Below are 10,757 nucleotides of genomic sequence, written 5' to 3'. Positions count from 1 at the left end.
TAGACATAAAGAGTGATATTATACTCAAATGAGAAGAACAAAGGATAGTTTGAATTTATGGCCAAAGAACAATTGGTGTGAATTCTGAGCCAGAGAATTATTTAGACAACCTTAGTTCTCACCTTGTAATCCTAACAAAGGAGGAAGCCCATGTTAGTGCACACATTCATGTGTGGGATGTAGAAGACCCTTACCCAAAATGACTACTCAGAGATCACTCAGTACAGAAAGCAGAAAGGCTGTTTATTAACTCTCAGGAGGATGAGCCATTCTATCAGGACATAAGGGTTAGAGAAAGCTCATGGTAAGAAGGCTAGAGAAGTAGTAAAGATACACAGCTTTTATCAGAGAGATTACATCCCAAGTAAGAGAGCATTGAGAAGGGGGTGGGCGGGCATCTAATTGGTTGTTGCTATCCCGAGAGATGGAATGGAAGGATTCTTATTTCTAGGAAACATAAACTCAGGCCTTCAGGCTTTTAGAAAATTAAGCAAACGGTGGTCAAGCTAATAGACTCAACATGGATAAATGTCCAATACTGATAAATAACAGCTCAGATTAAGTAAATATGCTTATACCTGGCCAAAGCTCCAGTAAACATGGGCCTGCACATACTGTACAGGTCATAGCAGAAAACCCAGAAGTAATGAAAATAAAATAGAGAAAAAGAATCCATACATTCCTGTAAGTTCTTCTCCTGATAGCTCTATTCCACACATTAATAGTCCAAAACATTCACATGCCATGATTTTAGAGATTCTCCATCTGAAGAGAATCTATTTTGTTTGGCACCCATTTCTTTTTTGCTCTCAGAATGAATATTTTACTGGATCTATATCCTTTCTCACCAATTCTGCAGTGTGGTTTTTGGGTCACCAACTATGGGCATTTGATCACCATTTAATCAATTGTAATTCCAAGCATCTTTCCCAAACTGTTGCACCAATTCACAGCAACATTTATTGGATTTCTGTGCCTCTGGGTTTAATGCCTCTAATACTATCTTCATCTTTTTTTCCATCTCAGTAAATATAAAGTTTAACCTTAGAATTGAAACTTTTCATTCTTAAGAACATCTTAGTAAAAGATATTTTAAATATGAATAACTCAGGGAGGAGACCTTCATTGGGTGTCCAGAAAGAGCTGTTCATTTAGGAACCATATGCAAGTTTCATAACTCGAGAAATATCTAAGCTTCAAACTCTCCATTTTGCTGCCTCTGCAAAATGGCAATCATTGCTAACAGGTTCAGGGAAGTCATTTGAATCATTATCCCTTACCTGAAGTGGAGAGGCCAGCAGTCAATGTCTTTAAAGAGGTACAGTTTGTCTTTAAGTTCCCCTTTGGCTTCTCAGACCCACAAGATGATGGGATTTTTATCTGGCAGAGATCTTAAAGATCAGCTAGCCTAGTAGGCTCAGTTTTTCTGAGGAGGGAACTGAAACTCAGTTACGTTAAATTACTTTCCCAATGCCAAAGAGGAACAGATCCAGCATTTCACCCCATGCTTTCTGACTCCAAATCTAGAGTTCTTTCCATGTCAACACATTTCTTTTCAAGTAAGTGACCATGGTCAAGCCACTTCATCCTGCCTGCCTTAGTTTCCTTATCTGAAAAAATGAGCTGGAGAAGGAAATAATGAATTTCTGCCAACACCAAATGGATCACAAAGAGTTGGACATGACAAAAACTCTTAAATAACATTCTGTTGGAATGGGAAGAACACTGGCTTTGGGAATTGAGGACCTAAGTCTAGATTCTCGCTCTGCCACCTGCTTCCTGAGAGACCTTAGGCAGAGTAAATTGAGCTCCTCAGTCCTTTGTTTTCTCTTATGTTCAGCGAAGAAGTGCTCCCCTAACTCTTTTGATCCCATTCAAGTCTATCAGTAAAATATATTTGAGCAAGCACCCCTAAAGGGTGTACTCATTCATAAATTTCACATATATGCACATACAGATGTGTGTGTATATTTATGTATGCACGCTGTGGGCATGCATGTCTGTGTGGGATAGTTAAGAATGCTGCATATTAGGAAGGTTATCCCCAAACTGAAATCTCAGGAGATACACAGCAAATGAAATTTGAAGCTGCTCAGTAAGGAGCCCCTGGAGTTTCCTGAACAAGACCTCAATGTACTGTGGATGGCAACTTAGGTCAGCGCAGCACCGGAGAACAGACAACAGGATGTTCAGGAGAGCCTTAAGATAGGAAGTCCCATGGGACAGAATGAAATGTTCCAGAAGGAGGGCTTGAGGTGGGGCAGCAGCTACATGAAGATCGAGTCAGGGATGAAAGAGGTGCAGGGGAGACAGAGCAAAGAACTGGAAATGCTGGAAGTGAGTATGGGGAGCAGGCGATCCCATAGCACTGGGGCTGGGACAGAGCTCCTGGGAGGCTTGCAGGTAGCAGTGCCCTAAACCATCACAGGGAAGGTTAGAAGAGGAACAGTTCTGTGGACATCCCCCTAGGGAAGGCAGCAGGGGTCAGTTACATGCCAAGTACATGCTACCCCCTCACTGGACAAGCCAGCAACATGAGAGTGACACACCAAGAACGGCCATTCAAAGGTAATGGCGCCCCCCTCAGCAGGTCAGCTGAATCCCATTTTCTACAGGCCCTTGTCTAGTGACCAGCTACAATACATTTAGGTGACTGATTAATGCAATGGGGGGAAGGGGGACTCTGGCTCCTGTAAGAAAGCCACAGTGTTGTCACTGGGAGATCTTGAGGAGAGGAGGAGTCACTGAACACAGGCGGGTCCAACCCGCCCCTACCTCACTGCCCAACTCCCCCTGGGTTCTTGTTGCTCTTGTGGCAGTTTAGGGGCTGAAACCTGGGGGTCTAGGGCAAGAGAGAGCTTGATGCCTTCTGTGGGGGTTCAGCTGCTTCCCAGGCATTCTCAGGTGAGTACACAAAGTCCTGAGAAGAAAATAAAGCAATGCCACTTGTGCTGTGTGAGGAATACAGTCCTATCACTGACTTGCTGGAGGGCCCAAGGAAGGCTCAGCAAAGCTGGCTGACTTTGGCTTCTTCCCAGGAGTCTCATGGTTTCCCAGACTGAGCTAATGAGTCTGCACACTTTCTAGAGTCTGAAGTGAGGGAAGAGAGGACCATTGATCCCTAGGGAAAATGAAGAAAGTCTTTATAGAGGTGGTGCTTGAGCTGATCCTTCATAGAGTTCAGTGATTTCAAAGAACAATTCATTAAAAACAAGTTCTTGGAATTAAAATTCTTTGTCCTGAACCCTGAACATCAGGGAGGGTTGGGTGGCCAGAGTGTGAGTGATAAGGCTTCTTTCATCTTCCAGGTTTTCCTTCTGTGAGTATAGACCAATGTTTAAATCAGGTGGTTTCATGTGCGATTAGAAAGTCATTCCCAGTGGAAGGTGCACTGTAATCTGATGATAAAAAGGGCAGAAAACGTTTCTGTGTAAAGGGAAATATTGACGTCAATTATTAAATACCATGAGATGTGATGGGTAAAATGATGATGTATATATGACTAAACAATAAGAAAAGAGCTTTGTTTTAAAATATCACACATATGTGTTTATGTATCTATATATATATAAGTGTGTGCATGTGTATACAGCTTTCAAACAAATAAGATTAGGACAAAAAATCCCTCTGGTATCTCATAAAAACGTGAATGACATAACTTGATATCTCACTTGTGTGGGAGCAGTTTAATGTTGTCAATCAGCAGGGAAAGATCTTTCATTTCTTCCAAACTAGATAAATGATTGTAGAGAAGCACAATTGTTAGACATTAAAGTGATAGATGCTCATGGTAAAGCCTTCAGAGCTATAATCTTCATGAGAAGGTGAGAGCCTGGGATAGGAAGGGGTTCGAATTTTTTCAGGGGAATATAGATTAAGATTAGGAGAGTGGAGGGAAAAGTAAGGGATGGAAATTTATAGGACTGGGTAACAAGGAATAGGAGGGTGAAAGAAAGTAGCAGGGAGAGGGTAAAAGGAGAAGTGAATGAAGCAAGTAAGGAGTAAATAGAAGATAGAAGGTAATTCACAAATAGCAAATAGAACTTTGTTAAAGACATAAGAATATGAGTTATTCCCCCAATGAATAAATGAAATGAATGGACAGTTTTTCAAAGACGAAATCAAAAGAATTTATAGTCATGTTTTTAAAAGTTCCCTCATTAGTGCTTGTTTAACCCAAAGTAGAATATACCACATTATTCTGTTGTACAATTGTTATTATTATTTTTTTTAATAAGAGTCTTTTAGACCATGGAAGGCATACAAAAATTGACCATATAGTGGGACATAAAAACCTCAAATTCAAATACAGAAAGGCAGAAGTAGTAAATGGATGCTTTTTAGATCTTGATGAAATTAAAATGATATTCCCAAAAAAAAAAAAAAAATTCAGGGGGAAAATAGACCAAAAAGTAATTGGAAACTAAATAATCTGCTCCTAAAAAATGAATGGGTGAAACAAAAAATTATAGACATAATTAATAATTTCAGCCAAGAGAATGACAATAATGAGATGACATAATAAAATTTGTGGGATGCAGCCAAAGCGATTATATGGGGAAATTGTATATCTCTAGAGGCTTACTTGCATAAAATAGGGAAAGGGAAGATCAATGGATTAGCCTTGCATATAAAAAAGCTAGAAAAAGAGCAAATTAAATCTCCCCCATTCAAACACCAAACTTGAAATTCTTAAAATAAAAGGAAAGATCAATAACATTGAAAAAAAAAAAACTATTGAATTAATAAATGAAGCTAAGAGTTTCAGAGTTGATTATATCAAAAACCAACAAAACAGATAAACTTTGGTAAATTTGATTAGAAAAAGAAAAGAGGAAAATGAAATTGTTAGTCTTAAAAATGAAAAGGAAGAACTTTCAACCAATGAAGAGGAAATTAGATCATTAATTAGGAGTTATTTTGCCTAACTTCATGACAATAAATTTCATAATCTAAAGGAAATGGATGAATACCTACATAAATACAAGTTGCCCAGGTTATCAGAAGTAAATTGGTTAAATGGTCCTATTTTAGAAAAAAAAAAATAGGGAGTTTGTTAATAGCTGTTCTAAGAAAAAAAAACCCAGGATCAGATGAATTTACATGTGAATTCTACCAAATATTTAAAGAACAACTAACTCCAATGCTATATAAATTATTTGAAAAATTTGGGAATGAAGGAATCCTACCAAATTCCTTTTATGACTCAGACATGGTACTGATACCCAAACCAGGTAGGACAAAAACAGAGAAAGAAAAGTAATGAATAATGATGCAAAATTTTTAATAAAATATTAGCAAAGAGATTACAGAAAATCCTCCTCAGGATAATACACCATGACAAAGTTGCAGGATACAAACATAATCCATATAAATCCTCAGCATTTTTATACATCATTATAAAAAATAACAACAAAATTCATATGGAAGAACAAAAAGTCGAGAATTTCAAGGGAATTAATGAAAAAAAAAATCAAATAAAGGTGGCCTAGCTGCACCTGATCTAAAACTATATTGTAAAGCAGCAGTCAGCAAAGATAGTTATTTTATTTCACTTTGGCTCTTTCCTCTCCAGGTCTGCTCTCCTTAAAGTTTTATGATCCTCACCAATTAATGATTCACTGAGGTACTAAATTATTCAGTTTATTTGGTACCCAGTTGGTCTCTCCACAGTTGCTGGTGAATTGTTGTCCCACCATTCTGTGACCTCGATGAGAGCAGGGGATGTCCCTCACAGCTCTTTGTGTTCCTGGTATTTAGCCCAGAGCTGCCATGTAGCAAGCCCTTAAATTTACTGATTAGAAGAAATTCTAAGAAATGGCAGGGTAGTATTACTATTGGGTTCTCCCTGATTACTGTTTTTGTACAGAAATGACCCATACATTTGGCCCTGACAGCTGCACAGCCTGTCCTCCATGTCTAGGAAAATGGCTGTGAGTGCTGATGTTGGTCAGGTCTATGGATGGACTGCACTTACCTTAGAGGTTCAAGGCTCCCAGGGCCCATTCCCTCTGGCTCCAGTCTTCTTGTGGAGGTAGCAAACACCTTTTTTGTCAATGTCCTCTTTTTGTATCCTGGTCTTTATCTCAGAGTCCTGCTGCTCCCACCCTTGAGGGGCCAGCAAAAGTGACAACATCCAAAGCTAGTACCAACAAAGGTCACAGTTAACCATGGGGGAACTTTAATTTTAGGTCTCTCAAAAACCCCAGAAAAAGCCAGGAGCCCATAGAGGAGTACCTCCCTTCTTTTCCTGTGCATAGAAAAGCCCAGCTTCCCCTCATTCTTGACCCTGGCTGACTGCCTTTGATTTTGTGGCCTGGGAGAATGCTGTTTGGGGCCTTGACAGTAAAACTGTTCTAATTTCACCCCACTTTTGCTGTTTGCCTTTGACCCAATTCCTAGGTCAGATCTAGGTCACCAGAAGAAGCCCCTCCCAGGGAAGGAGAGTACTTTGTCCTCTTTTTCTCTGCAGGAGGCAAGCCTACAGGGATTTTTGGTAGAGTGTGAGATCCTATAAAGGTCCTGGTCTTCTCCTCAGGGAAGAGACTGCACCCTACAGAACAATGCAAGAAGCATCAGTATTGGAAGGAGAGATGCTCCTCTCCTTTTACTCCTCTTCTCCTTCTCTCCCTCCTTCTACTGTGACCTCAGAGGTACAAGGAGTTTTGGGATCCCAGATGAGAGGAGATCAATCAGCCTCCATGGCTCCTGAGTCTGAAGTCTTCCCCCTGCCCCAACTGGTCCTCTGTCTACCTACCTCCCCTCTACCCAACTAACACACACATTATCATTCTGGACAACAGACTGCTGCTCTGGCTAGGTGGAGGCAAAAGTTGAAAAGTGGAGAATGGACAAGACTCTGGAATGGAAGCCCCAGAAATGACCCATGCAAGCTTGAGCCTGGGAGACAAAATCTAGTCAGGCATGCAACTCTGAGAGCTCAGACAAAAGAGGGGCCAGGGAAACAGGAGGTCTGGGGATCAAGGGTAGGGTCTGAGAGGCAAGACAGACCAATGGAGCTCATGGAAGTCAGGACTAATGGGGTGAGATGTGGTGGACAGTTGAGCCTAGAAAGTAGGAAGACTGTGCCTTGAGGTCTACTGAGGATCTGGGGAGAAATGCTGGGGATCTTCTTGTAGAGCTTTGGCTTGGAGTCTGAAGGCAGCAAGGTTGAATTTCTAACCAAAAGATGGAATGGGGAAATGGGGCAAATGGGTCCTGATCAGAAGGCTGAAATCATGGACAAAGTCTGAAGTCTGGTAAAGTGTGACCCAATGGGAAATCTGGGCAAGTTTGGGAAATGATTGAGTCTGGAAAAAGTTAAAGGTGGGGAGCTCATCCTACAGGCAGCATTGGTAGCAAAATGTGCTACTGGTAGATCTGGAGGTCATGTACCCAAAATCAGAAGAGGAGACCCAAAGGCCAGGGCAGCCACTGGAAATCGGGATATATGGGGAATGCAGGGTTAGACCTACCTGGGAGTTGCAAGCACAGGCTTGGGTGCTGGAATACCCAGTGATTTTAGCTCCAAGGGAAAAAGGGGATATATCTGAGGCAAATTTGGCCTGAGACACTAGCTGACTGAGCCTGGGTGTGTCATCTAATTCCTTTGCCTCAGTTTCTTCATCTATGAAATGGAGGTAACAATAGTACCCTTCTCCCAGTGCTGCTGTGAAAGTGAAATGTGATAACAATTGTAAAGCAGATAGCACAGTGCCTGGCACATAGCAGCCAGTATAATTGTGAACTGATGCTATTATTATGTATCTATTAAGCTATTAATTGCTAATCCAGGCAATAAAGGTCCTCTCTAGCCTCATTTCAACTTACTTCCCCATGTTTATTTAGGACTATGTATTGCCCATTGTGAATTGTTTTCCTGGCAAACGAGGTTTTTCTTTTTATTGCATCTAAACTTAATCTCTCCTAGATGTGTGCTTTCAATCTGTGTTACATGCCTGGGGTAGCTGTGCCTTACCCTCCCACCCTCCCAAACTTCTGCCTCTTCTGAATTCTCTTCCTTCAAAGTCCACTTTAAAGCTTTCCCTTCTTTGTGTCTTTTTCAAGTTACAGCTTTTTTTCTGTGGAGAGGACAATGGCTTACTTTTTTTGAGTGATTCTCATATGATGGCTAGTATTCTGTAAAGCCAGTACTCAGCCTGGTTTTGCTTTCTTTGTTTTAAAGAGGGAAAAAAAAAAGTTTCATTAAAAGGTTTTATTAATTAACAGTTTAGGCAAGCAAGGGATAGTTTGCCTGTCAGATCTTTGAAGAAGGGAGCAAACAAAAAAATAGAGAATATTATGAAGTAATTACATTAAATTGAAATAAACAAAACCAATGCAGCCAGGATTAGAAGGGAAACAGAAAGATGGGCAACAATTTTATAGCTGATGTTTCTAATAAAGCTTGCTTTCTAAAATACTTAGAAACTGAGTCAAATTTGTATTCCCCAAATGGATAAATGATCAAAGGATATGAACAGAGATTTTCAGATAAAACAATTATATCCATCTGTAGTCATTTAAAAATGGTATAAGTCAGTATTAATGAGATAAATGCAAATTAAAACAACTCTGAGGTACCACCTAATACCTATTAGATTGGCTATGATGACAGGAAAAGATAATGACAAATGAGGGAGGGGAAATGAGAAAATTGGAACACTAATGCACTCTTGATGGTGTTATGAATTGATCCAGCTATTCTGGAAATGATTTGGAATTATGTGCAAAGGTCTATAAAACTATGAATACTCTTTTTATTATTATTATGGCTTTTTATTTATAAAACATATGCATAGGTAAATTTTCAACATTGACCCTTGCAAAATCTTCTGTTCCAACTTTTTCCCTCCTTTCCTTCACCTCCTCCCCTAGATGTCAGGTAGTCTGATTCATATTGAATATGTTAAAATATATGTTGAATACAATATATGTATGTATATTTATACAGTAATTTTCTTGCACAAGAAAAATTGGATTTAGAAAGAAGGTAAAAATAACCTGAGAAGGAAAACAAAAATGTAAACTGACAATAACAGAAGGAATGGAATGCTAATTTCCCATAGTTCTTTCACTGGGTGTAGCTGGTTCAGTTCATTACTGCTCTATTGGAACCGATTTGGTTCATCTCATTGTTGAAGAGGGCCATGTCCCTCAGAATACATCCTCACACATTATTGTTGTTGAAGTATATAATGATCTTCTGGTCCTGCTCTTTTCACTCAGCATCAGTTCATGTAAGTCTCTCTAGATCTTTCTGAAATCATCCTGCTGGTCATTTCTTACAGAACAATAACATTCCATAACATTCATATGCCACAATTTATTCAGCCATTCTCCAATTGATGGGTATTCATTCAATTTCCAGTTTCTAGCCACTACAAAAAGGGCTGCCATAAACATTTTGGCACATACAGTTCCCTTTCCCTTCTTTAAGAACTCTTTGGGATAAAAGCCCAGTAGTAACACTGCTGGATCAAAGGGTATGCACAGTTTGGTAACTTTTTGAGCATAATTCCAAATTTCTCTCCAGAATGGTTGGATCTGATTATAACTCCAACAATGCACTAGTGTCCCAGTTTCCCCACGTCCCCTCCAATATTTGTCACTATCTTTTCCTGTCATCTTAGCCAATCTGAGAAGTGTGTTGTGGTATCTCAGAGCTGTCTTAATTTCCATTTCTCTGATCAATAATGATTTGGAACAACTTTTCATATGTATAGAAATAGTTTCAATTTTATCATCTGAAAACTGTTCATATCCTTTGACCATTCATCACTTGGAGAATGGCTTGATTTCTTATAAATTAGAATCAGTTCTCTATATATTTTGGAAATGAGGCCTTTATCAAAACCTTTAATTGTAAAAATGTTTTCCCAGTTTGTTACTTCCTTTATAATCTTGTTTGCATCAGTTTTGTTTGTACAAAAGTTTTTTTTTTTTTTTAATTTGATGTAATCAAAATTTTTTATTCTGTGATCAATAATGATCTCCAGTTCTTCTTTGGTCACAAATTCCTTCCTCCTCCACAAGTCTGAGAGGTAAACTATCTCATGTTCCTCTAATTTATTTATGATCTTGTTCTTTATGCCTAAATTGTGGACCCACTTTGATCTTATATTGGTATATGGTGTTAAGTGTAGGTCCATGCCTAATTTGTACCATAATAGTTTCCACTTTTCCTAGCAATTTTTGTCAAATAATGAATTCTAATCCCAAAAGTTGGGATCTTTGAGTTTGTCAAAAACTAAATTTCTATAGTCATTGACTATTTTGTCTTGTGAACCTAACCTATTCCACTGATCAATTAATCTATTTCTTAGCCAATACCAAATGGTTTTGTTGACTACTGCTTTATAATATAGCTTTAGATCAGGTATAGCTAGACCAACTTCATTTGATTTTTTTTTTCATTAGTTCCCTTGAAATTCTCGACCTTTTGTTCTTCCATATGAATTTTGTTGTTATTTTTTCTAAGTCATTAAAATAGTTTCTTGAGAGTCTGATTGGTATAGCACTAAATAAATAGATTAGTTTAGGGAGTATTGTCATCTTGATTACATTCGCTTGGCCTATCCAAGAGCACTTAATGTCTTTCCAATTATTTAAATCTGATTTTATTTTTGTGGCTTGTAATTTTGCTCATATAATTCCTGACTTTCCTTTGGTAGATAGATTCCCAAATATTTTATATTATCGACAGTTTTTTTTCCTATGGAATTTCTCTTTGTATCTCTTGCTGTTGGATTTTGTTG

Source organism: Sminthopsis crassicaudata, chromosome 6 (assembly GCF_048593235.1).
Source record: "Sminthopsis crassicaudata isolate SCR6 chromosome 6, ASM4859323v1, whole genome shotgun sequence".
NCBI lineage: Eukaryota > Metazoa > Chordata > Mammalia > Dasyuromorphia > Dasyuridae > Sminthopsis > Sminthopsis crassicaudata.
This window is presented reverse-complemented; position numbering follows the sequence as displayed.